We start from the raw sequence: 22,022 nt of genomic DNA on the forward strand, positions 1-22,022 counted from the left end.
GTAGGTCTGACATCATCGATTGTGTCTCCCTATAAAAGGGATGACACGATCGATGCAGCCGCCACAAGTGAAGCACGGGGAAGGCGTGTTTACATACGGCTCTCCCCGTTCTTCAGCTCCGGGGAGCGATCGCGAGGGGGCGGCTAGAAACGAATAGCCGCCCCCTCATCCCGGATCGCTCCCAGACGATTTCTGACCACCGCATGCAGCTGGGGGGGGGGGGTCCCGACCCGCGGAAAGGCCGGGACGTATATATACGCCCATCTGCCTGTACGTGCCATTCTGTGGACGTATATATACATGCGGCGGTCGTTAAGTGGTTAAGTGTTGCTAAACCCACAACAGTAAAATCAGTCTGTATATGCAGCAAATCATGCTTGTTATACTCACTGTGGAATCCAAGGGGTTAATCCTCTGCATTGTGTAAAAAGGCTGATCTGCCCCTTCTTCCACAGTCCCCAATCCGTCTCCTGATAGTACAGAGCTTTAGGGACATTCTGCACATACTCAGTTTGGTGTGTATTGCTAGAGAGTTTTTTTTGGGAGGGTGCATGTGATCAGCACAGGGCCAATCAGCACTGTCCAGACAGAGGGTCAGGGGTCCTGCAGCCTCATAGGACAGTCATACCGTAGTAGAATGAGAAGAATGAAAACTCCTCCTACAAACTTTAGGCAGACACTGATAGAAGTCACAAGACTGCGGATGATAAAAGGTATTTAGCAGTTTATATTTAACCACTTAAAGCGGAGTTCCACCTAAAAATGGAACTTCCGCTTAACCCACTCCTCCCCCCTTACATGCCACATTTGGCATGTAATTTTTTTTGGGGGGGGGAGTGGCGGCTTCAGGAGAAGGGGACTTCCTGTCCCACTTCCTCCTTCCGCCGAGGGGCTGGTAAGGCGATTAGCTTAATCGCCTTATTGCAGCCCCTCCCTGTAGGCGAGCGCCTGTCCAATCGGACGGCGCCGCTCGCACATGCGCAGTGCCGCTCGCACATGCGCAGTGGGTGCCCGGCCGTGAAGCCGAAAGCTGTCACTGCCGGGTGCCCATACTAGGAATAAAGACGCCGGCGAGGGGGGGAGAGGAGCGGAGCCCCGGCCGGCGCGTCGCTGGAGCCGTGGAGCAGGTAAGTGTCTATTTATTAAAAGCCAGCAGCTACACTTTTTGTAGCTGCTGACTTTTAATAAACTTAAAAAAGGCCGGAACTCCCCTTTAAGGACCCCTTCACGCCGATATACGTTGGCAGAATGGCACGGCTGGGCACGTACATGTACGTGGCTCTTTAAGCCGAGCCGTAGGGTGACCGCGTACCCGATCGCCGCTGGAGTCCCGCGATCGGTCCCCGGAGCTGAAGAACGGGGAGAGCTGTATGTAAACACAGCTTCCCCGTTCTTCACTGTAGCGCTGTCATCGATCGTGTGTTCCCTTTTATAGGGGGACACAATCGATGACGTCACACCTACAGCCACACCCCTCTACAGTTAGAAACACAAATGAGGTCATACATAACTCCTTCAGCTCCCCCTTGTGGTTAACTCCCAAACTGCAATTGTCATTTTCACAGTAAACAATGCATTTCTAATGCATTTTTTGCTGTGAAAATGACATTGGTCCCAAAAATGTGTCAAAATTGTCCGAAGTGTCCGCCATAATGTCGCAGTCACGAAAAAAATCGCTGATCGCCGCCATTAGTAGTAAAAAAAAAAAAATGAATAACAATGCAATAAAACTATCGCCTTTTTTGTAAACGCTATAAATTTGGCGCAAACCAAATGATAAACACTTATTGAGATTTTTTTTACCAAAAATAGTTAGAAGAATACGTATCGGCCTAAACTTATATTTTTTTGAGGGATATTTATTATAGCAAAAAGTAAAAAATATTGCATTTTTTTCAAAATTGTTGCTCTATTTTTGTTTATAGCGCAAAAAATAAAAACCGCAGAGGTGATCAAATACCACCAAAAGAAAGCTCTATAAAAAAGGACGCCAATTTTGCTTGGGAGCCACGTCGCACGACCGCGCAATTGTCAGTTAAAGCGACGCAGTGCCGAATCGCAAAAACTGGCCAGGTCCTTTACCTGCCTAAAGGTCCGGGTCTTAGGTGGTTAATAAAATAACACTAAAAGTAACACCCCCTCCACATTTTTTTTTTTTGTGTATGTGTCACAGGGATAGGAAGTGAAGGAAAATCCCCCTCAGTGGGGCTACAGACTGAAATAAAAATGTGTTTTAAATTCCCCCATACTCTATCCAAACTTTTAAAGACAATAATTACTCTAAATTAGGCTACATAGACTATGTCGCTTTAATAACAAATATAAAGCTATGCGGTCACGGCGGTCCTTTCTTTTTGCTTGATACCACACGGAGTTCCCCTTTAAGTGGAAAATTGCTAAATAAAACACATCATGCCTTGGGCACTGCCTGAAATGAATAACCCACTTTATATAATTAGTATTGATTGCTGAGTGCCGAACCCAATTCAGAGGAGAATTTACTGCACTTGGCAGAGTGAGATTACTGGCACAATCTGTCTGATAGATACAAACAGTTAAAGCCATTTTAAAAAATGTTCTTTGATGGGCCCTCGGAGAAAGAATAAAAATGTGTATTTCTCTCATATTTGCTGACTTAAGTTGAAAAACGACATTTGTTCATAAAGCACAAATGTTACTAAAGTATACTCTAGCCCAGGGGTCTCCAAACGTTCTAACCAGGGGGCAGTTTACTGTCCTTCAGATTTAGGGGGGCCAGACGGTTGCCATTGGGAGTAGAAAAGGTCCTGGCATCAGTGGGAGGAATTGTGCCCCATCGTTGGTGTCAGTGGGAGGAATTGTGCCCCATCGTTGGTGTCAGTGGGAAGAATTGTGCCCCATCGTTGGTGTCAGTGGGAGGAATTGTGCCCCATCGTTGGTGTCAGTGGCAGGAATTGTCCACCATCGTTGGTGTCACTGGGAGGAATTGTGCCCCATCGTTGGTGTCAGTGGGAGGAATTGTGCCCCATCGTTAGTGTCAGTGGGAGGAATTGTCCACCATCGTTGGTGTCAGTGGAAGGAATTGTCCACCATCATTGGTGTCAATGGGAAGAATTGTGCCCCATCATTGGTGTCAGTGGGAGGAATTGTCCACCATCGTTGGTGTCAATGGAAGGAATTGTCCACCATCATTGGTGTCAATGGGAAGAATTGTGCCCCATCATTGGTGTCAGTTGGAGGAATTGTCCACCATCATTGTTGTCAGTGGGAGGAATTGTGCCCCGTCGTTTTGGGTCAGTGGGAGGAATTGTGCCCCATCATTGGTGTCATTGGGAGGAATTGTGGATGAATTAATGCCCCAAGGGCCTGAGAAAAGTAAGCCGTCCACAGTTTGGAGACCACTGCTCTAGCGAAAACATTTCTTTTTTTTGGGGAAGACTCAGGCCCCGTACACACGACCGGATCTGTCCGCTGAAACTGGTCCGACGGAGCAGTTTCAGCAGACATGTTTTGTCGTGTGTAGGCCCGACCGGACAATTGTCCAGTTTCCAGCAGACAAAAATTTCTATGCTAAGCATGCTAAGAAATCTGTCCGCTGGAAACCTGTCCGTCGGACGTGTTCGGTCGTCTGTACAGACTCACCGGACACGTCCGATCGGCCGCCATCCCTCGCATGCGTCGTACTGATTCGACGCATGCGTGGAAGCTTTGAACTTCCAGGGCCGCCCACGTCGCCGCGACGGCGCGGCCACGTCCCCGCGTATTGTTTACGCGCGGATTTCTGTCTGATGGTGTGTACAACCATCAGACAGAAATCTCCGGGCGGACATGTCCGCTGAAAACGGTCCGCCGGACCGTTTTCAGCGGATATCCTCTCGTCTGTACGAGGCCTTAGAGAATGGTCTGATGGACCGTTTTCATCGGTTAACCGATGAAGCTGACTGATGGTCCGTCACGCCTACACACCATTGGTTAAAAAAAACATTGTGTCAGAACGCAGTGACGTAAAACACAACGAAGTGCTGAAAAAAAATGAAGTTCAATGCTTACACTGGGATGCCGATAAAGTTCAAGTGCGTGTAAAGGCAGGTGTCCTTTTGGTAATATTGTGTGTGTGTATATATATTTTTTTATCTATTTTTTTATTATTTTATTTAATATTATGACAAAATTAATAAAACCCTTGCATACATTTACTCTATAACCCTGATTAAATCTTCTTTAAACGATTTTTTGTTATCCTTCAGTGTTATAGCAGAGGAGAATTTCCGGTGTTTTTGAAGGCATGCTGGGTTTATTTCAGTCTGTAGCAGATGTTTAGAGGGCAATAAATCTAATACTAATAAGACAGATAAGCAAATGCTTTTTACTGCACAACAGGGGGATATCTGTGACTAGGCCCTGGAAATTGTAGAACTGTATTTCTAACAGCTTTCCTAATGGGCCCCCCTCCTACTCCAGGCCCCATAGCAGCCACAAGGGGTCCCATGGCTATTGCCTCATTGCTGGTGACCATTGTTGCTAAGATAGATCGCTTCACTGATAGATTCCACACAGATCAGTGTTGCAGGCAGGCCCGTCGCTACAGGACAGGCAAAACAAACAATTGCTTGGGGCCCTGAGCTGGCCTGGGGCCCCCAACTTCCCCTTGCCAGGCTGTAACGTGGCAGAGCTCCTCTTCCTTCCTCCTGGAGTCCTGTTAGTCCGGCCGTGTACCGCGCGTGGTACAGGAGATTTTGTTTCCTGTTCCCGGCCAGACTGACAGGAAGTGCACACTGAGTGCTCACTTCCTTTCAGTCCGGCCAGGGAACACAGGAAACTGAATCTCCTGTACCGCGCAGTGCCCGGGCACTATCTGATAGGAGACTGGAGACCCATAATGATAGAAAACCGGACTGACAGGAGGAAGAGGAGCTCGACCACGCTACAGCAGCAGCCTACAGGGAAGAAGGGGAGGTGAGAATAGAAAAACATAGGGGGGGGGGGGGTGTAAAAACATGGGTGTAAAAAATTAGTGTAGCGCTAACGTAGGCTTTGCGTGCGGGGGGGGGGTTCTTGGGGGGGCCCCCATTTTGCTTGGGGCCCCCAAATTCCTTCAAACGGCCCTGGTTGCAGGCTATAGCCTACAGGCGCTGATTAAGCAGTGAAAATCTGAGAGTGCAGTCGTACAAAAGTAGATCTGTAAATCGACTTCTGTACAACCATAGTGCCCCCATAAGTGGATTTAATTTCTTCCAGTCCCTGCTGAACTGGATGAATTTCGATCCATGAATGGCCGACTTGGATCAAATGTAGTATCTGTCCTTATCAGTGTCCAGTAGGGGTGCTTCACTGTCATTCTAGCCTTACAGCTGGGATAGCTGGCTGTATAGTACCCCTGCTTGTATGATGAGGGCCCTGAGGGATCTACCAATGGGAACAGAAACCAAAGCGTCCAATGGGTTAGGTTGGGACCGGGAGTAATTCTCTGGTGTAGGATTCCAAGGGGCCCAGTGCTTTCTGATTGGAGCAATGCTACCTGGTCTGGCCAGGGGCTGGGAAGGCAGAGGGCCCGAGATGTCATGCATCCCATGGGTGACAAAGTAACACTATGGGTTGGGTACCCTACTGTGTGAAACCGCACTAGTCTATGACACCTATGCTTTTTCTGCTCAACGCCTCATGGACTAGGCCTTTGGCTGAGACCAGGACAGTTTTTGTTGCCAGGCCACAAGGCCTAGGCAATGCACTGGCACTTTTTTGTTTTTACTTATTTATTTGTACTCTCTGTGTGTCACCCGCACCTACTGTATATGTGTTTCCTTTTCGCTAAGGATGGTAGAGTGTGGATCCTTAGACCTGCCCTGAAGTCTAGGGGAGGATGTGGAGTCATGAGGTTCCTTCCTCCCTTGCCTTGGGATGTCTCTCTTCAGGAGAACCCCCTCACCTAGTACTCATTGGTCGGCTTTGGCTTACCATGAGGAGAAGGACCAACTGGGCATTTTGGCAAGGTGGGCCTAAGGAGTATTGCACCTCAGGGGGTCAAGGAGGGGTTCTTCCTCTTCAGGAGGGGACTATATGACACACCCTAAGTGGATCACTTTCTGTGTTCACATGCACGGGTTTTTTTTTTGAGGTTTAGTTTTTGCGCACCACAGTCTTAAAGGTTAAAAAAAAAGGAAAGTGAATGAAAATCCTACACAGATTGCTCTCACTTCTTGTGTCTCCAAAACAGGCAGTAAATGAAAAGTTCTCCAATGGGACACAGACAGCAAAAAAACGAAACCTTGCAGTCATTTTAGACCTTCTCTACGCTATGCAAACCTAAATAAAATGTTTTGACTATAGACGACATTAATTCTTGAAAAACCCAGACATCCCCAATATGATGTTTCAGTTATAAGTGAAGGGCTTCAAATCTAACTGGAAACATTTTTTAAAGGGTACATTTTATTGTAATTTTCAACAGTGCTGTACAGCATCATGTTACAGTGCATATCGTCATACAGTATAACTCAATTGCATTTCCGAACAAACTCAGAATTATAGAGTTAAACCATGTACATGCAAATATGTCTGATTTTACACCACAAACAACAAAAACCATTTGAAAGAATTTAAGCCATTCCTATGTCTCCCCTGTTATCTATCTTAGTTTACAGGAATGCATCCTAGTGTATCAGCAGTCCTCCATATTTATTTCTGGTGATAACATATCTTTTCTCCATCTTTTCAGGGCCGTCTTTATGGCAGGGCTAAAGTCATTGTCATTGTTGTGGGGCCCAAAGCAGCTGCCTCATACTTGCCAACTATCCCATTTTAAATTACCTTGGGCCAGATTCACAACCAGCGGCACAAATTAAGTTACTCAAATCGTATGTCATTTAAGTTACGGCGCCTTAATTTTTTGTCGTAAGTGCCGTATCCACAGCGCATTTGCGGCCCAAATTGCGCAAGTGTAACTTAAATCCCGAGGCGTAAGGCGGGGTTATTGCAAGTGGGAAGGAAGTGGGCGTGCTCCATTGTAATGAGCCGTGACCCCATGCAAATGAAGGGCCGTCCGTACTGCGCATGCGCGCACGAATCAGCACCTCACTGGGCATGTGCAGAACTTGGCTTGGCGCAATCAGTGAGATAGGAAAAAGGCCAAGTGTACTTAGTTTGAGAATCGCCCTGTGTATAAAAAGCCCCAGACAAACACACTTCCCTTGCAAAAGTACATCCCTGTGTTCCCCTTTCCTAGAGCAAGTTGCTTCTGCTCTGTCGTCTGTTGGTGTGTGTTGGTGAGTTTCGTGTTAGTTAAAAGATTTGGAGGAGTAGTAGAGTGTAGTAGTTGTGTGTTTTTTCTGATTGTATTTTCTGTTTGTTTTTTCCCGTGTTTGTTTTTTGCTGATTGTTTTTTTTCTGAGTTTTTTCGGAGTTTGTTTTTGAATTTGTAGTAGGTGTCTGCTTGTGTGGTTTGATTTTTGTGTTTGTTGTGTGAGTATTTTTGTTTGTTTGTTGTGTGAGTATTTTTGTTTGTTTGTTGTGTTTGTTTTTTGTTGGTGCTGAGTGGTGTGTATTATGGCACCAAAGCGCAGGAAGCTCAATTTTTCCAGCATCGAGAAGCAGATTCTTGCTAGGGGCATCGCCCAATATGGGCGTTATTTACATGGCCCTGAGAGCCGGAACACCCCCCCGGCCAGGAGGAAGGAGATGATCCAGAAAATTACGGATCAGATCAATGCGGCGGGGGGGGGAGACGAGGACCCCCGCTGGCATACAAAAGAAGATCAACGATCTTAAGAGCCTGGTCCGTGACAAGATGGCCAAGATCAATGCCCATGCCAGGGGCACTGGAGGAGGCGCACCCTGCCCCATCAGGCTGAGTGAGGAGGAATGGGCAGTGGCCCGGTGTTTCCACCCACAGCAGGTGGTGGGCCTGCCTGGCTATCAATCAGATTCTCCTGTGAGGACAGGTAAGTTTTGGCTTTTTCTATCTGGTGATTAGCATGTGTGGGTGGGGGAAGGGAAGATGTGCCAAGTGTGTGGATCCTCCAACCTGTGAATGTTTTGTGTCCTCCACAGATGGCCAGGAGATTGCTGGGCCATCAGGCCAGGAGGTTGCTGGGCCATCAGGCCAGGAGGTTGCTGGGCCATCAGGCCAGGAGGTTGCTGGGCCATCAGGCCAGGCTGCACCATCCCCTGGACAAGAGGCTGCTGAGGAGTCCCAAGAATGGCAGGAGTCCCCAGGGGAGGGGAGTGGCCACACCTCCCCTCATGAGGAGGTTGAGGGGAGGAGGATCAGGGGGTGGAGGATGAAGATATGGAGATTGCCAGGCAAGTCCTTTTGGCATCGGATTTGTTGACCCGTGAGGCTACCCCTGAGGCTGGCAGCAGTCAGGCCACCATCAGGGGTAGCCCCTCCCACTCCTCCCCCAACAGGCCTCAACCCACAAGGGTCTCTCTCTTCCCTCCTCCCAGGCCACAAGACACGGCTGCAGGCAGGATGGCGACCCATGAGGCCAGGGGGGTGGCCGAGCATCTGCCGGGCAGTCTGCAGAGGGACAATGCCCGGCAGACCCGCAATCTGGCTCAGATCAAAGAGATTCTGAGCCAGATGGAGGCCAGCCTGGGTACAATTAAGGAGTCACTCACTGATGTGGCCACAAACTCCTTGGCGGTCATCACATGCCTTTGTGACCTGCAGACCGCCACAACAGGCATGGCCCAGGAGGTGAGTGCCCTGACCCAGGCTGTCCCGGACAATACCCGGGCTGGCCAGGCCAATGCGGCTGCCCTCACAATCTGTCTGACCAGGATAGCAGTGGCCTTGGAGGGCAGGCCAGCAGGAGGACAGTCACCAGGGGAGGCTCCTCCTTCCCGTGCTCACCCACCCCCTCAGGATGATCTTCCTTCCCGTGCTCACACCCCCCCCCCAGGATGATCCTCCTTCCCCTGCTCACACCCCCCCCAGGATGATCCTCCTTCCCCTGCTCACACCCCCCCCCAGGAGGCTCCTCTGGTTGGCCGTGGCCGTGCCCGTGGGCGGCCCAGGCGTAGCTTACGCCGCCGCCGTTAATTTTGCAGGGTATTTTTGATTTTTTTTTTTTTATTATACTGTACTTATGATTTGTTTAATGTGTGTGAATGATGTGTGAATGTGGGGGTGGCATTCCTGATTAAATAAGGGTGTCACCCTCAGTTTTGGTGGAGTAGGGATCCCCAGGACCAGGGAGAAGTGATCCCAGGTCCATGAATGGTGTATGAATGCACAGTGACATAATTGGAGCCGTGGCGGGGCGTTACTGCTCCCAAGTACCATTGGGGGGGTACTTGGATCTAATCCAATTAGATGTGCATGTGATGTGTCTGTGCTAGGGACCACAGTGGGTGTGCATTCATGCATTCTCATTGTGACATGTTTACTGTGCAAAGATGCCTTCTGCGAGGCGTCTCCTGGCTGCTGTTCCCTCAGAAGAGGGGGTACCCTGGGTTAGGGGGGGATTGTCTGGTTCAGGGGTCAGATCATCACGTATGTCAATCTGCAGGCCCTTTCTCACGGCGAAGTTGTGCAGAATGCAACATGCCCCGATGATCTGGCACACGAAGTTTGGGGAATACAAAAGGGTCCCCCAGACTTATCCAGGCATCGGAAACGTGACTTCAGGAGGCCAAATGTGCGCTCCACAACTCCACGGGTACGTGCTTGTGCAGCATTGTAGTTTTCTTCTCCTGGGGTCTGGGGGTTCCGGTATGGAGTCATAAGATGGGGTCCCAGTGCATATGCAGAGTCACCTGGAAGGGAAAAGACAGGAGGATGTTAGTCATGCATGTGCCCCTCGTGATGTCTGCATCATGGGGAGGGACAGTCATACCTGACACCCATGTCACTCACCAACCAGCCAGCTGTCCCCATACACGTTCTGTTCCAATTCTCTGGAGATGTTGCTGTGACGGAATATGTAGCTGTCATGGCTGGATCCTGGGAATTTGGCACAGACGTGCCATATGAGGCATTGGGCATCCACTATCACCTGTACATTGATTGAATGCCAGTGCTTCCTATTGCGGTACATGTGCTCTGTCTCATGGGGGGGGCTGTAGTGCCACATGTGTGCAATCAATGGCCCCGATGGTGTGTGGGAATCCTGCAATTTGGAAAAAATACGTCATTGTGTCCATTCGCTGGACCTCCTGGGAGGGTTTGATGAATTGATTGGCCATGCGTCTCAGGATTGCAGGGACAACCTGGTGCACACATCTGCTAATGGAGGATTGTGACATCCCAGCCACACCTCCACTTGTGCGCTGAAAAGAGCCAGTGGCAAGGAAATGCAGTGTTGCCATTACCTTGATCAGTGGCTGCACTGCATGTGAGCGTTGTGTTGGGCTGGTGATGTCATCCTGCAGGATTGTGGTTAATTCCAGGGTGGCTTCACGGTTGAATCTGAAGTTGCGATACACCTCAGAAGCAGCCATGCTAAACACATCTAGGCGTCTGCGGTATACCCTCTCCTGTGCCCTCCTCCTCCTCTGTTCCCTCCTCCTTCTTAGCGCCTCTAAAGTCATTAGTGCAGTTATGATCATGGATGGCCCTGGCATGTTGGCAGACAGATTGTAGTCCGGCAAGTGTGTGTGCTCAGCTCTTCCTTAATGGTGTTGCTGTAGCTGACCTTTACACGGCTGGTGTAAAATTAGGGCACCTTTTATAAAGTGTAACTTCCCGCCGGGAAACTAACAGAAGAGCACAGGGCGTAATCTACGCCGCACACACTTAATTTTGTGGATCGCCTTATCTCCCTCATTTGCATCTTTGCCTATCAAAACAGCGGCGTGTCTAGCGTATTTTGCGTGCGAAGAAGCGCCGGTGTAATTATTTTAGGTAGGACGGAAAAAACGGAATTTCAGGCGTATCTCGTTTTGAGGATCAGGCGCAAAAATACGCGCGGCGCAAATTTCAATTACGCCACGCATCTCGAGTTAAGTCGGCGCATCTGCTTTGTGAATCTGGCCCCTTGTCCCTTGAAGTTTTAGTCATGTGCTCTGTTCTGATATCTCAGTGTGAAGTGCTGCTACTAATGCTGCCCTATTGTTGTGTACAGATGACTCACCTGCAGACCCTGTGTTTACATGTAAATAACCCCAATTCATATGTAAATAACGGGAGCATTCATACGTAAATAGCTGAGGATGGCGGCATTCATATGTAAATAAAGGCGGCATTCATATGTATATCATGCCCCTCTGCAGTGAATAGATGATGTGCTGTTACCTCTAGCAACCAATCAGTGAGCAGTATTACTGTACAGTAATCTTTAGCAACCAATCAACAAGAAGAAATCATGCGTTGTAACCTCTAGCCGTAATGTGTGCTGTAACTTCTAGCAACCAGTCAGTAAGTGGTAATGATATGCTGTTACCTCTGGCAACCAATCGCAATCACTGCCTGATCTGATACAGTAAACTGATTTTAAGTCTAGCTGATATTTATTGTATGTCTCAGAGCAGGTGGAGAGCAAAATTGTATGGGGGGGGGCCCAAGATTTTTTTTTGCCCAGGGTCCAATCAACATTAAAGACGGCCCTGATGAGTCCACGAGTGCATCATTGGTCAAAGGCTTTATGCATGATAGATGGGAGGAGCATAGGGTTGCCTTGAATGGTTAAAGTCTTTGTACCACCTGTACAACCACTTTTACCTACAGGTAAGCCTACCGTGTTTCCCCGGAAATAAGACCGGGTCTTATATTAATTTTGTCTACAAAAAACACACTAGGACTTATTTTCGGGGTAGGGCTTATTTATTTACGGTATTTACTAGGGTTGTCCCGATACCGATACTAGTATCGGTATCGGGACCGATTCCGAGTATTTGCGGGAGTACTCGTACTCCCGAAAAATACCCCAGATACAGAAATAGAATACCCCCCCCGCCGCCGCTGTTACGCCGCATCCCGCCGCCATCCCGACTGGTTAATACGAGCGGGGAACATTACAGCTTTCATTTGAATAGCTGTAATGATTCGTGCCGCGCCGCATATAGACACTCCCCCTTGCTCGGGTGAACTGTCCAATCCCGAGCAAGGGGGAGTGTCTATACGCAGCGCGGCGCGAATCATTACAGCTATTCAAATGAAAGCTGTAATGTTCCCCGTGCGTATTAACCAGTCGGCATGATGCAGGTAAGGGGGACATGGCTGGATATGGGGGGACATGGCTGCATATGGGGGACATGGCTGCATAGGGGGGGACATGGCTGGATATGGGGGGAGACATGGCTGCATTGGGGGGGACATGGCTGGATATGGGGGGAGACATGGCTGCATATGGGGGGACATGGCTGGATATGGGGGGGGGAGACATGGCTGCATAGAGGGGGACATAGCTGGATATGGGGGGAGACATGGCTGCATATGGGGGACATGGCTGGATATAGGGGGAGACATGGCTGCATATGGGGGACATGGCTGGATATGGGGGGAGACATGGCTGGATATGGGGGGGGCATGGCTGGATATGGGGGGGAGACATGGCTGCATATGGGGGGACATGGCTGGATATGGGGGGAGACATGGCTGCATATGGGGGACATGGCTGGATATGGGGGGGAGACATGGCTGCATATGGGGGGACATGGCTGCATGGGGGGGACATGGCTGCATATGGGGGACATGGCTGGATATGGGGGGAGACATGGCTGCATATGGGGGGACATGGCTGGATATGGGGGGACATGGCTGGATATGGGGGGACATGGCTGGATATGGGGGGGGGACATGGCTGCATATGGGGGGACATGGCTGCATATGGGGGGGAGACATGGCTGCATCTGTGGGGGGACATGGCTGGATATGGGGGAGACATGGCTGCATATGGGGGGACATGGCTGCATGGGGGGGACATGGCTGGATATGGGGGGGACATGGCTGCATATGGGGGGACATGGCTGGATATGGGGGGAGACATGGCTGGATATGGGGGGGAGACATGGCTGCATTTGTGGGGGGACATGGCTGCATTTGTGGGGGACATTTAAAAAAAAATATCGGTATTCGGTATCGGCGAGTACTTAAGAAAAAGTATCGGTACTTGTACTCAGTCCTAAAAAAGTGGTATCGGGACAACCCTAGTATTTACAATGACAATCTTAAAGTAGTTGTAACCATAAAAAAAATCCTGTTCCTTTAAAGCAAAATGCTTGTGCTGTGTCATTTACCCCTCTCCATGGGCGTCCGCTCCATATGGCAAGGGGGGTCTATTGCCCCCCCCCCCTGGAAACCAGAGTGGACTGCACTTTTCAGGCTCCACGTGGATGCATTCCACACACACCATATCTTAACAAAAATGATTATTTTTAATAATGTGGAATGCTTCCTATGTAGAACCTGAAAAGTCCCAGTATATTCCTGACATTGCCATAAGTATAAAGACACATACAGAATACAGCCCACCTCCAGGAAAGGGAAAATTCCACCCTTGCACTGCTGGGGGGAAATTACCACTTTTACTTCTATGTTTCCATGTTCCAGCCAGCCACACTGCTCTCCTCCTCAACCCAAAGCCTCAGCATCATTGCATAACATACAGGAACATTAACCCTGTATGGTACAATGAGGATGATGGAGTGCCACCACAGCCGGTCACAACTTTCACAGAAGCTGCAGGGGACCAGTCACAGAGATTGAGGGAATCAGGAAAAGTTTGATACACAGAAAGTATATTTGTTCCAATTTAATATGTTTATTATGCCTCAGAGAAAGGAACTGGAGAATTCACACTCAGTCCCTTTTTATTTTTCAAAAGTGAGCTATCAGGGGTCTGTTTAGTCCCCTGATATTTCACCAAAGCCCCCCAGCAAGACTGGTAAAAAAACGTAAAAAGAAATAAATTTGAAAAAAAAATGACACCGTCCACTGCTCTTCTAACACCGCCCACTGCTCTACTGACACCATCCATCCTATTTGGCTGCTGGGGGGGGGTTTAAACCCCAGCTAGGGTTAAATGTGACTATGTATTGCCACTGCCGAAGCGCCCCCCCCCCCCTGAAAAAATTTCAGGGGACGCCCATGCCCCTCTCTACAGTATGTTCTAAAAATCCTGAAATAAAACAATAAAATTATTTTTTTTTCTGTGTCCCCCTATGTTCTCTCCCTCCCCATCTCCCCATGTCAGGTCAGGAGTACATTTTCAACATCATTTTAATAACATCTTGGCTGAAATCCTTTTATAAAACAGGATCACACTGGTATAAGGTGCAGTGTGTCTCCCATAGTCTCATGGAGAATACCTTTTTTTACAGCTCCCCTGGTCGCACACTTGATCTGCTCTTCTCCGTGCTGAGATCCCTGGTGACGTCAGCCCGCTCCGTGCACTGAAGAGGGAGGGGCTACAGACGTCAGCTGGGAGGAGAAGAGTAGGGGGAAGACACGAGATCCCCGGTGATGTCAGCCGGCTCCGTGCACTGAAGAGGGAGGGGCCACAGACGTCAGCTGGGAGGAGAAGAGTAGGGGGAAGACACGAGATCCCCGGTGATGTCAGCCCGCTCCGTGCACTGAAGAGGGAGGGGCCACAGACGTCAGCTGGGAGGAGAAGAGTAGGGGGAAGACACGAGATCCCCGGTGATGTCAGCCCGCTCCGTGCACTGAAGAGGGAGGGGCCACAGACGTCAGCTGGGAGGAGAAGAGTAGGGGGAAGACACAAGATCCCCGGTGACGTCAGCCCGCTCCGTGCACTGAAGAGGGAGGGGCCACAGACGTCAGCTGGGAGGAGAAGAGTAGGGGGAAGACACGAGATCCCCGGTGATGTCAGCCGGCTCCGTGCACTGAAGAGGGAGGGGCCACAGATGTCAGCTGGGAGGAGAAGAGTAGGGGGAAGACACGAGATCCCCGGTGATGTCAGCCCGCTCCGTGCACTGAAGAGGGAGGGGCCACAGACGTCAGCTGGGAGGAGAAGAGTAGGGGGAAGACACGAGATCCCCGGTGATGTCAGCCTGCTCCGTGCACTGAAGAGGGAGGGGCCACAGACGTCAGCTGGGAGGAGAAGAGTAGGGGGAAGACACAAGATCCCCGGTGACGTCAGCCCGCTCCGTGCACTGAAGAGGGAGGGGCCACAGACGTCAGCTGGGAGGAGAAGAGTAGGGGGAAGACACGAGATCCCCGGTGATGTCAGCCCGCTCCGTGCACTGAAGAGGGAGGGGCCACAGACGTCAGCTGGGAGGAGAAGAGTAGGGGGAAGACACAAGATCCCCGGTGACGTCAGCCCGCTCCGTGCACTGAAGAGGGAGGGGCCACAGACATCAGCTGGGAGGAGAAGAGTAGGGGGAAGACACGAGATTCCGGTGACGTCAGCCTGCTCCGTGCACTGAAGAGGGAGGGGCCACAGACGTCAGCTGGGAGGAGAAGAGTAGGGGGACGACACGAGATACCCGGTGACATCAGCCCGCTCCGTGCACTGAAGAGGGAGGGGCCACAGACGTCAGCTGGGAGGAGAAGAGTAGGGGGAAGACACGAGATCCCCGGTGATGTCAGCCGGCTCCGTGCACTGAAGAGGGAGGGGCCACAGATGTCAGCTGGGAGGAGAAGAGTAGGGGGAAGACACGAGATCCCCGGTGATGTCAGCCCGCTCCGTGCACTGAAGAGGGAGGGGCCACAGACGTCAGCTGGGAGGAGAAGAGTAGGGGGAAGACACGAGATCCCCGGTGATGTCAGCCCGCTCCGTGCACTGAAGAGGGAGGGGCCACAGACGTCAGCTGGGAGGAGAAGAGTAGGGGGAAGACACGAGATCCCCGGTGACGTCAGCCCGCTCCGTGCACTGAAGAGGGAGGGGCCACAGACGTCAGCTGGGAGGAGAAGAGTAGGGGGAAGACACGAGATCCCCGGTGATGTCAGCCCGCTCCGTGCACTGAAGAGGGAGGGGCCACAGACGTCAGCTGGGAGGAGAAGAGTAGGGGGAAGACACAAGATCCCCGGTGACGTCAGCCCGCTCCGTGCACTGAAGAGGGAGGGGCCACAGACATCAGCTGGGAGGAGAAGAGTAGGGGGAAGACACGAGATCCCGGTGACGTCAGCCTGCTCCGTGCACTGAAGAGGGAGGGGCCACAGACGTCAGCTGGGAGGAGAAGAGTAGGGGGACGACACGAGATACCCGGTGACATCAGCCCGCTCCGTGCACTGAAGAGGGAGGGGCCACAGACGTCAGCTGGGAGGAGAAGAGTAGGGGGAAGACACGAGATCCCCGGTGACGTCAGCCCGCTCCGTGCCCTGAAGAGGGAGGGGCTGCAGAAGTCAGTGAGGAGAAAAGAAGAAAACCTCCGGCGGGTCAGCAGCGGCTGCTAATAAAGTATTTTATAATATGGTACAGTCACAAGGGGAGACACTGCACTCCATACCAGTACGATCATCCTACAAAACAGACCACAGTTTTTTCATTTACTTTACTAGGGCTTATTTTTGGGGTAGGGCTTATATTGCAGCCCTCCCCAATAATCACGCTAGGTCTTATATTCGGGGTAGGGCTTATTTTCGGGGAAACACGGTAGATTAAGGCTTACATGTAGGTGCTGGAAATATCTCCTAAACCTCCACGGTTTAGGAGATGTTTACATCAGAGCTGTGCACTGACGTCTACGTAGACAACGGCGCAGGCGCACTTTAGAAACGCTAAGCGTGTCATTTCTAAAGGGGGGTCATGCTGTGACTGGCGGCTCCCGCGCACATGCACGGGAGTGACGTCACGCGACTCCAGCCAGTCACAGAGCCGGAGTTCGCGGCCCTGGAAGGAAGAGGGGTGAAGATGGGCACTCGCTGCTAGTGGGGACAGCGGTAACTTTGCAGGCTTCGGTTTCCGGTAAGTGACACATAATGGGCTAGTATGCGATGAATTGTAGCCCACTATGCTTTACCTTTGCAGGGAAATAAAGAGGACGTAAAACCCATCGGGGTTTACTTCCTTTTTAAATGGCAGGATATAAAGGTTTGTTTTGTTAGCACTTCCTATATAGGGTGACAACACACAGGCCCAGATTCACAAAGCACTTGCGGCGACGTATCTCCAGATACGCCGCATAAGTGAAAATATGCGCCGTCGTATCTGTGCGCCGGACTCACAAACTAAGATACGCCTAAAAACAGGCTTCATTCCACCGACGTAACTTGCCTATGCCGGCGTAGAGTGGGCGCATATTTACGCTGGACTCATGCGGCGCTCCCATTGATTTTCTATTCAAATATGCAAATGAGGGAGATACGGCGATTCACGAACGTACGTGCGCCCCAACGCAAGTGCGCGTAAATTATACGTCCGTCGTAAAGTTATGCCCCATAAAGGAGGTGTAACTCGGCAGCATCCATGCTATGGGCTGCACCAGGGAACACAAGCCGGCGTATTTTACGTAGTTTACGTTGGACGTGTGTCTGGCTGGGCGTAGGTTACGTTCACGCCGTAGGCAGTGATCCGACGTATCTTAGGTAGTTATTCCGACGTGATTCTGAGCATGCGCACGGGGATGCGTCCACGGGACGGCGCATGCTCCGTTCGTTATAAGTATCTTTCTGACACTCAGCCCATCATTTGCATGGGGTCACGCCTCATTTGCATGGCTCACGCCCACTTCCACCTACGCCTGAGAAACCCAGCGCAGTTTTGGGAGCAATGGCTTTGTGAATTCCATACTTGCCTCTCTGCGCTGAGTCGGCGTAGCGTATCTTATTTGCGCTACGGCGGCGCAATGTGCAACTGCTCTCTGTGAATCCGGGCCACAGTGTTTTAGAAAACTAAATATCAATCAGTAAGGGTTTACATCTCCAAAAAAAGAAAAAATACTTTTAATTCATGTTTAGTGGCCGTTTAAATAATACCTGACCCAAGTGATTGGGTTTATAACACTTTCCCTCAATGACGTTACCAATTTAATCAGCTCAGGAATTCCTGTCTCAGCCAGCAACTTACTGGACTGCTAATATGCCGGTCTGGTTTATGCCGGTACCGGGCTCCCTTCATCCAATTTGCCTGATTAGCTTGTCACCGTGTGACGTACTGCCTAATACATTTTTTCCGGTCGCTGTCATTTACATGCAAAAACAAACATTCCCCATATACTGTAAAAGGGAGAAGCATGCTGGTCTGATCATGTATTTGTAAGCCTAATATATGGAGAGAAAAAAAGAGAAGCTCAAATCTAACTGCAACCTTACAGGAATAACAACTCCTTATTAGCATTCGTATTAGAAGCCAGTATACCTCCAACATCAATACAGCCAGGCAACTTGCATTTTCACATGCAGAAGGCTGCAATTTTCGCTTCCCTTTTCTCTGAAACGTCGTCGTATCTCTCAGAGTATCTATGCGAGTGATTCATAGAATCAGTTACGCATAGATAGCCCTTAGATCCGACAGGTCTTACACCGTCAGATCTTAGGATGCAGTACCTCGGCCGCCGCTGGGTGGAGTTTGCGTCGTTTTCCAGCGTCGGGTATGCAAATTAGCAGTTACAGCGATCCACAACGGTTTTCGCGTTCGTTACATCGGCGCAAGTCTTAGTTTCCCGTCGCAAAGTTAAGCAATCTTTTTCATTGCTTAACTTTACACCAGCCATGTTAAAGTATGGCCGTCGTTCCCGCATCGATTTAGAATTTTTTTTTTTCGGCGTAAGTACGTTACGCACGTCGCGATTCACAAACACGTCGCGCCGCCGTAATTTCGCGCAAAGGAAAATTGCGAACGGAGCATGCGCAGAACGTCCGGCGCGGGAGCGCGCCTAATTTAAATGGTACACGCCCCATTTGAATTGGGCGGGCTTGCGCCGGACATGTTTACGATACACCGCCGCAAGTTTACAGGTAAGTGCTTTGTGGATCAGGCACTAACACTGAAAACTTGCGGCGGTGTAACGTAAACGGGTTACGTTGCGCTGCCGCAATTGTACCTGAATCTGGCCCTATGCTGGGACCCCCTTTGAAGCTGTAGCGGCATCCCGACCTCCAAAGGCCTAATGGTGACCTCCAGAGTCAGGGAGAGCTGACATCCTTCCTGGTAGTGTGGGCTATTAGGCATGGTGGGTGCATTGCAAGTTGGAAACATGGGCGCCAGTCACTTTTTGGAATGCAAAAAAGTAGATTTATTTAGGTAGATTCAGTAAGAGTTAGGCCGGCTTATCAGTAGATAAGCTGACCTAACTCAGAATCTATGCCGACCTATGTTTAAGCGTATGCTCAAACAGAGATACACTTAAACATATCTAAGATAGGACGGCTTGCGCCGTCCTATCTTAGGTTGCAATATTTCGGATGGCCGCTAGGTGGCGCTTCCATTGCGGTCGGCATAGAATATGTAAATTAGTAGATACGCCGATTCACGAACGTACGCCCGGCCGCCGCAGTACATTTACGCCGTTTCCGTAAGGCATTATCAGGCCTAAAGTTATTCCATCTATTAGATGGAATAGCAATGTTAAAGTATGGCCGTCGTACCAGCTTCGAGATTCCAAATTTTTACGTCGTTTGCGTAAGTCGTCCGCGAATAGTGATTTACGTCCACGTCGAAATCAATAGGCCCGTGCGTCGTACTTAGCCGCAATGCACACTGGGAAATGTAGGCGCCCGGCGCATGCGCAGTAAAAAAAAAACGTAAGGTCAAGCCTTATTAACATAAAATACGCCCCCCTTACACACATTTGAATTCAGCGCCCTTACGCCCGCCCGCTTTAGGCTACGCCGCCGTAACATAGCAGGCAAGTACATTGTGAATCATGTACTTGCCTAGTTAACTTACGGCGGCGTAGCCTAAACACACTAAGCTACGCCGCCGTAACTTTGCACCATTCTACCTGAATCTACCTAATTGTCTCTTAAACAGAACTGGTGGAGAGAGGGTTAGGGCCAGCATACCCTTAGACAGATGCAATAGTAATTGGCAGACTCCAAGACAAAATAATAGGCAGACGCCCCATTCAGCTCCGCTCGCATGTTCTGCCTTGGCTCAAATCCCGGCCAGCCGCCTGCCTGCTTATCTCCTTGCCTTCCCTGGTGGAGTGATCTTCCTCCGCTCCCCACCCAGTAGTAGCCGGGGCCTGGAGAGTAAGACTTGACAGGCTGTGAGGCCGGCGGCAGCGGCGATGGGCAGAGAGTCGCTGATTGCTGCCATTACTAGTAAAAAAAAAAACATGTCCCCGGATTTCATTTAAAAAATCTGGTCACCTTACTGTACAGAGCCCAGTGTTTTAGAAAATCTGGGTGTTCTGAGAAAGGGGATATACAGTACATGTGTGAGTGCAAAGAATGGCGTGATGTGTGTTATGTGACTGAAGGGCCAGAGCTCTTGTTCTACAGGTTTGTAAGGCATTTGGAACAGGTCTGCCTGGAAACAAAGGAATGGCATTCACTTCAGGGAGTAAAGATAGCCCTCAGCAAGTTTTTTTTCTAAAACACACCAGAGACAAGGGTGAGCAGGGCCCTCCCCAGGAGAGAGGACAGTGTGCTGGTGAGTGTACGAATCCATGAACCTGCAACCATTTTTGGAATCTAATGCCTCATACACACGACCGGGTTTTCCGGTGGGAAAACTGTGAGGAGAGCTTTTGGTCGGACATTCTGGCCGTGTGTATGCCGTGTGTATGCTCCATCACAGTTCTGATGTGAAAACTGCTCTCTTTTTTCTCGTCGAAATTCATGGCAGACTTTTTCCCAGTAGAAAACGGACATTTTTGGCCATTTTCCTGTTGGGAAAAAGTCAATTTTTAGCCGTTTTCCTGTGGGGAAAAAGTTAATTTTTGGCAATTTTCCTGTTGGCAAAAGTAAATTTTTTGCCGTTTTCCTGTGGGGAAAAAGTTAATTTTTGGCAATTTTCCTGTTGGCAAAAGTCAATTTTTGGCCGTTTTCCTGTTTGGAAAAGGTCAGATGGAGCATACACACAGTCGGGATTCCCGAGGAAAAGCTCTCATCTGAGTTTTCCAGACGGGAAAACTGAACATGTGTACCGGGGAAAAAGTAGAGTGCAGGTTCTCGGTTTTCCCTTCTGGATTTCCGGCGGACCCTTTGCCGCCATGAATCCCCGTCGTGTGTACAGGGCATAACTGTTCAGATAGAACAACTGTGACATACAACAATGGGCTTGTAAGAGATGGACTTGGCGATCCTTCATCTGGTTTAGAACTGCTAAGTTGTCCATGGAGGAGACAAGCATGAAACATGGTCAATAATGGAGACATGATCTGAACATCCTCCAGCTTCTGTTGGTGGGTCCCGAAATATGAACATTTCGGCTTGTGCCGATGGGTAAATGCAGCTTTCTTGGTGCATTTAGAATACATTTCAAATCAGTTTGGAGACCCTTCTTAGTTCATAATGTATTTGACCTGCAGTTGACTACCTTCTGACCTGCCTTGGACCTCCTTCTATGCTGCATCAACCTGCTTAAAGCTGCGTTTGCCTTCCAGTTGACTTGTATGGGGGAGAAGCAATTCTGATATGAACAAAAGCCCATTGACACAGGCTCTTTGGCTCACTGCGTATTTGTCCTTAACCATTAGTAAAGGGAGGCCAATTGGCACTGTTGGCTGAAACCTTGCCTATTGATGTCTGTGCATAACTCATAAGCATGAGATCTGGGAAATGCCTGGCTACTTAAGCTTGGATGTTGTATTGTTTTATCAAGTTTTTCAGTAAAGTCAAAGCAACATACTGTACATAGGACCATATATATCTACGTCCCTTTACTAGGAACTAGGGTTGGTTTATCTCAGTCACTAAGCAGCATCAGATGTGCCCTCATGGCTGGAAGAAAAGACTTGTGTCCATCAATTGTGCCCATCAATTCCATCCTTTACAGATCCTAATGTAATGGTCAGGAGGGAGTCACCTTACCAGCCAATTTTGCCACTCTATGTATCTAGAACAGTGGTCTCCAAACTGCAGCCTGGGGGCCGGATGCGGCCCTTTGCTGGCCACTAGACATTAGACGAGACATTATTCTGCCAAATGACATTAACAACGAGGCACTATTCCTCCCAAGTTAACCAACAATGGGACACTATTCCTCCCAATGATACCAACAATGGATCACTATTCCTCTGAATGATACCAACAATGG

General features: G+C 49.8%; 1 protein-coding gene across 3 annotated transcripts in view; it reads left to right on the forward strand.

Annotated features, from left to right (window-relative positions):
- Positions 1 to 22,022, forward strand: part of GDPD4 (glycerophosphodiester phosphodiesterase domain containing 4) — a 151,091-nt gene that overhangs the window by 20,844 nt on the left and 108,225 nt on the right. The gene's annotated exons all lie outside the window — the stretch shown is intronic.

The sequence above is a fragment of the Rana temporaria genome, chromosome 2, assembly GCF_905171775.1.
Source record: "Rana temporaria chromosome 2, aRanTem1.1, whole genome shotgun sequence".
NCBI classification, from domain to species: domain Eukaryota; kingdom Metazoa; phylum Chordata; class Amphibia; order Anura; family Ranidae; genus Rana; species Rana temporaria.